Genomic DNA, 6,000 nt, shown 5'->3' on the forward strand with positions numbered 1-6,000 from the left:
GGGAGGGGGTGGAACTGGGCGGGGAAGAGACGAGGTGGGGTGGGGGTGGAGCGGGGATGGGAAGAAGCAGGATTGGGGTGGGGCCTTTGGGAAAGGGGTGGAGTGAGGTGGGGCCTGGGCAGAGCTGGGGGGGGGGGAAATCACCCCTCAGCAGATTGAAACTCGGTGCCTACGTTCTGGGTCCTGCTCCCCCCTAGGGATGGCCCTGTACGTGCCCCCACAGTTTGAAAACCTCTGTGCTAAATGGAAGGCAGAAATTGGGGGATGGGGGCAAAGAGCCTGCTGGAATCATCGGTATTTTGAACTTTCTGGCCAGATAAAGTATATGTTGCAGAGTTCCCATAGTATTAGAGTAGGTGGAGAGGTAAAATAATAATAATAATAATACCTACCTCTTATACAGCACTTTGCATCAGTAGACATCAAAGTGCTTTACTCTGAAGGTCAGCATCATTATCCGTATTTTACGGATGGGGAAACTGAGGGGAAGTGACTTGCCCAAGGTCACCCAGCTGGCCAGTGGCAGAGCCAGGAATTGAACACGAGTCTCCTGAGTCTCAGTCTAGTGCACTATCCACTAGGCAATGAGCCTGAGAATGACTTGAGATATTCCCGTACCAGGCACACAAAGCCATACTGTGGCATCATTGGTGAGAGTTAGAAAAATTCTCATCCCGAACGGCGATGAAAAGCCAAAACCTTGAAAATTTTCAACAATCAAAAAAATTAAACAAAAACCAGAGCAGATCAATTGAAATGTTTTGTCAGTTTCAAGCAGTTTTAAAAATACATCTATGTACTAAAAATTAACTTTTATTTCTAAACAAAAAGTTGATTTGAATCCAGACTTTTCCTTTTGAAAATGTCAAAACAAGAAGTTTTGACAATTTCTAAATTCCCCGCTCCAAACATTTTTAAAGTAGAATTTCAGCACTGACCCTTTCCCACAAATAGTTTTGGTTTCAATGAACTGGCATTTAAAAAAAAAAATTGTGGAAAGATTCCCAACCAGCATTCCTGCTCAGCACTGTGATATCCAGGAGAGACACTTCCTTCTATTCCGAGGTAAAATCCATTAGCATTCTAAAACCATGAGTGAGAGGCTGTAATGCTATTCTTCATGCAGTTAGAGCCAGGAGTTCACCAGGAGTTAGGTTGGATATTAGGAAAAACTTTTTCACTGGAATGCATTACCTAGGGAGGTGAGGGAATCTCCTTCCTTTGAGGTTTTTAAGGTCAGGCTTGACAAAGCCCTGGCTGGGATGCTTTAGTTGGGGATTGGTCCTGCTTTGAGCAGGGGTTGGACTAGATGACCTCCCGAGGTCCCTTCCAACCTTGATATTCTATGATTCTAAGTCTGAACCATGGCAGCCCACAATACAGAGAAAATGAATTTAAGGGCTTGCATACCCAAACAATTAGTTCACAGCAAGCTGGGGTATGAATCTACACTGCACTAGCCTGCCACGGACCAACTGTCCATGTGGATCCTGCTGCTGCTCATTACCCGCTTGTTAGTGCACTTAGATCTAGACCTGTTTCAAAAGACTAGATGGAAGCACAGTAAGGACCTGTTGTCTGGATAGTGATTTGGATGGCCCAAAGAGTTAAAGGTGTTTATAAACTTTTTTTACTTTCCAACATTAAATAGTAATAGGCAGGTTTGTGTTCATTTTAAACTGGGCTCTGGTTTTATTTGGTTACTTATTAAACAGCCAAAAGCATTTGTTCAAATTGAAAGTGTATTGATTGAACACAAGAAAGAGTAATACATTCAAAACAAGCTTGTATATTGAAATTATGATGGAGTGATTATGCAAAACAAACTTAGACCTGATCAAAGTCTCCCTCCTTTTGTAGTCAAATATTAGAGTTTATGTTTAGAGCAACCTTTGATGGAAAGGAGAAGGTTAATTTTACTCTCACTTCCTTATCCAGTTCTTACCAGACAAGGTGGAGGAGAGACAGAATAGAAAAGATGGGTGAAATGTGGCTTTTGTGAAGTTTTTGGAACACGGAACTGCTGGTTAGTTACAAGTGGATGCTTTGGCTGGCAAGTGGACCAAGACACCCGATGTTTGGACCCTGGTTAGTTACGATCTGTTCAGGGCTGTCATCTGGTTGGAGCATTTCTCCTTACACAAGGCAGGTTTGGATGGATGCAATATAATTGACTTCATGATCTGATGAAAAGTCAAGAGAAAGAGAACTTACACTTATGTTACAGCACCCTGGAACCCCCAGCACTGAGAAACGCCTGCATCCCCTCTGCTAGATCACAGCACCTGGGAACCCCCGGCACTGAGACACGCCTGCATCCCCTCTACTAGATCACAGCACCTGGGAACCCCCGGCACTGAGACACGCCTGCATCCCCTCTGCTAGATCACAGCACCTGGGAACCCCCGGCACTGAGACACGCCTGCATCCCCTCTGCTAGATCACAGCACCTGGGACTTTGCCACTGACTCACCTCAAACCAATGTCCACTGATTTGGGGCATCCACCTTGAGACACCTTGATCTGATCATCATAGAACCCTAGGGTTAGAAGTAGGGTGACTATACATCCCGTTTTGGCTGGGGCAGTCCTTTTTTAAGCTCTGTCCTGGCTGTCCTGCCTTTTTTGGCAAAAGTGGGCATTTGTTCCATTTACTCTTGCCAACTTGATCAGGAAGTTTTTTTGCTGAGCACCTGTGGCTTTGGTCAACTTCAGCTGGAGTGCTCAGCTCCTCTGAAAATCAGGACTTAAGGCCAGATTTTGAAATATATTTAGGCTCCTAATGATGCAGATAGGCGCCTAGTGGGAATCTCAAAAGCACCTGGGCCCTAGCTGAATCTTTAGGCACCTAAATACCTTTAAAATCTGGTCCTTCTCAGATGGGGCACTCAAAACTATGGGACACTTTTGAAAACATTGGTCTTAACCTCCTATGCCTCAGTTTTCTCTTAGTAGCCTAGGACCCCACAGGGAGGTTGGCCTGTGAGTTCATTAATAAATATTTCTAAGATGTCATGAGATCTTTTTAAATGCAAGGCAAATGCAGCAGGTCTGAATGAAGGGCACACAATCCGGAGAGGGGAAGAGAGAGGAAGACATCCTGCCCTAGCACATCATGGATAACTCATGTACCACGTCCCCCAGGTCTCCCCCCCCCCCCCATAACATTCCTAGCAGAACTTCATCCCCCAGATACAAAGCACAGCAGTGTTTTATGGTAGCAAGCAAACACCATGGGCATGATTCTCCAGTGCCTTGCATCTTGTGCAGGCATTTACACCAGTGGGTGCAAAACACCAACATATCAGAGCAGTAGCATTTTATATCCACTTTGCACTTGCCTTGCATGGGTGAAAGTGACCACACGAGGTGCGGGACAGCGATGAATTAGCTCCTGTAGCTTTCGGTGCTGCAGCAGCTTTTGGGGCCATCACAGTAGAAACTGAGCAGAGTCCAATGTGTGATCTTCTATCTCTGTGGGAAACTAGCCTTTTTTTGCTGTAAATGACACATCTTTTCTTTGCTCTATTACATTACAAATACGTTGGAAATCTTTGCTTGTGCCAGGTTGTTACTGTAAACAGTTTGACTGAGCTCTCCCCTGACATCTAGTGGTGAGCTGATGTCAGGGGAGGGCCCTGAAGACATGTTGGCGAGTGGCCAGCGGGGAGGCTGGCGGAGAGGCCGGCGGGGAGGCTGGCGGAGAGGCGCGGCGGGGAGGCTGGCGGAGAGGCGCGGCGAGAGGCCGGCGGGGAGGCTGGCGGAGAGGCGCGGCGAGAGGCCAGCGGGGAGGCTGGCGGACAGGCGCGGCGAGTGGCCAGCGGGGAGGCTGGCGGACAGGCGCGGCGAGTGGCCAGCGGGGTGCCTGGCGGACAGGCGCGGCGAGTGGCCAGCGGGGAGGCTGGCGGAGAGGCGCGGCAAGTGGCCAGAGGGGAGGCCAGAGCAGAGCCCCGCAGAGAGGCGGGGCAATTGGCTGTTGGGGCAACGAGCGAGTGCCCAAGCAGCAGAGCATGTAAGGTGCCTCTTTAACCGCCCCCTTCCACGCAGGGTGGGAAGTGAACTCTGCGGCTGAACCTCTGAACTCTGGGGCTGCGCTGGCCAAGGACAGCAACTGTGAGTGGGGTACAGAGAAGGGACAGGCATGTTAAAGGGACTTTTGGGTTGCTGGACTTAAGACCCTGAGGGGAAAAGGACACTGCCCAACTTACTTGGGGATGGGTCTTTTGCTCCTGGTTTGTTCATGAGCCCTAGCTGCAGTCTCTTCCCAATTTAATGCTGAGTTAATTCCCTCCTTTTATTAAAAGGTTTTGCTACACTGAGACTCTGTGCTTGCAAGAGGGGAAGTATTGCCTCTTAGAGGCATCCCGGGGGTGGTGTGTAATTGTCCCAGGTCACTGGGTGGGGGCTCGAGCCAGTTTTGTGTTGTATTATTGAAAAGGAACCCCTAGATCAGTGTTCTTCATCGCCAGGCCCGCGAGCCAGTGGTGGCTCCCATCGACCTTAAGTGCAGCTCCCTAAGTTCCCTCTAAGCTGCATGGCCGTGCAGCAGCTCTAAAGGGCCACGCAGCAGGGACCTGGAGAGGAGAGAGGTAGGGGTAGGTGGGAACTGGGGAGGGGAGCAAGTTGGGGCTTGCAGAGCTGCTGTGGGCCTCTCCCCTGGCCCCGGAGCTCCCGTGCCACCTGCCAGCGGGGGGGGGAGGGCCCTTCCCATGGAGCTAGCTGCTGCAGGCAGGGAGGGGTGGGCAGAGTCCTCTGGCCCCAGCCCCAGGGAAGCCTGCCTGCACCCCAAACTCATCCCTGGCCCCACCCCAGAGCCCACACCCCCAGCCGGAGCCCTCCCCTTCTCCCTGCATCCCAACCTTCTGCCCCAGCCCTGAGCCCCGTCCTGCACCCCGAACTCCTCATCCCCAGCTCCCTCCTAGATCCCTCACTTCCAGCCAGAGCCCTCACCCCCGCACCCACCCTCTGCCCTACCCTGGGCCACCTCCCACACTCCGAACCCCTCGGCCCCACCCCATGTGGCTCTCACATGAAGGTTTTTTGCCAAAGTGGCACACTTCAAGAATAGTGAAGAGCACTGCCCTAGATAGTGAACCTGGCCCTTGGGGCTTCTGGTTCCACCTGGCAGAAGGTTTACTTTACCATCTAGGTGTCTTGGTGATTTTACTTCCCCAGGATTGCTTCCATCTACCTGTTTTTGTAGTGCCCATTCCTGTAGTCCCTACACACTTTCATTCCACTGAAGAAAACCAGTGTCTACCCCAATAAAAAGAAAAGGAGTACTTGTGGCACCTTAGAGACTAACAAATTTATTTAGTTAGTCTCTAAGGTGCCACAAGTCCTCCTTTTCTCTTTGCGAATACAGACTAACACGGCTGCTACTCTGAAACCTACCCCAATAAACAATTTAAATACAAGCGGAGACCTCCAGCAGCAATACCACCCGTGACCCGAAGAGGGAGCTCTTTGCTTGTCTAATGCCCTAAGATTCAAAATTAGACGCCCAGCAGCAAGTCTTGAAATTCAGGAGCGACTGAGCCGGAGACAGGGAGGAAAGTGCTGGACCTTCACAGGTGTGGTTTGTTCTGATCTTAGTCCGCTGGTGCACATGGGCCTGGCTGTGTTGTGGGATGTTTAAACCTGTGGTGGGAACATTGCTGGTCGTTCTGCACCCAAAGAATGATGCACAATTTGCCCTTACACACACTGGGGACATTTGCCAAGCTCTTCTGGCCACCTGTGCTCTTCCCTGTACCGCGGGAATCTCTGTGCAGCTGCTTTGTGCTACTGGAACTGCACCAGGGAACCCCCCAAGCTAACAAAAGAGCCACATGACTCCCCCCAGCCCCATCGGGAGAAGACCTGGGGTCTGATTCTGATCTCAGAACTCCACTCCTGACTCCTAACCTTGAAGACCAGTTGGGCTTGTGCTCTCCATCAGACAGGCAAAGGGTCCAGAGGGTGCGGGTAGGGTGGCAGGTGACCAGTTTTCTACAGGAA

The sequence above is a fragment of the Dermochelys coriacea genome, chromosome 15 (assembly GCF_009764565.3).
Source record: "Dermochelys coriacea isolate rDerCor1 chromosome 15, rDerCor1.pri.v4, whole genome shotgun sequence".
Lineage (NCBI taxonomy): Eukaryota > Metazoa > Chordata > Testudines > Dermochelyidae > Dermochelys > Dermochelys coriacea.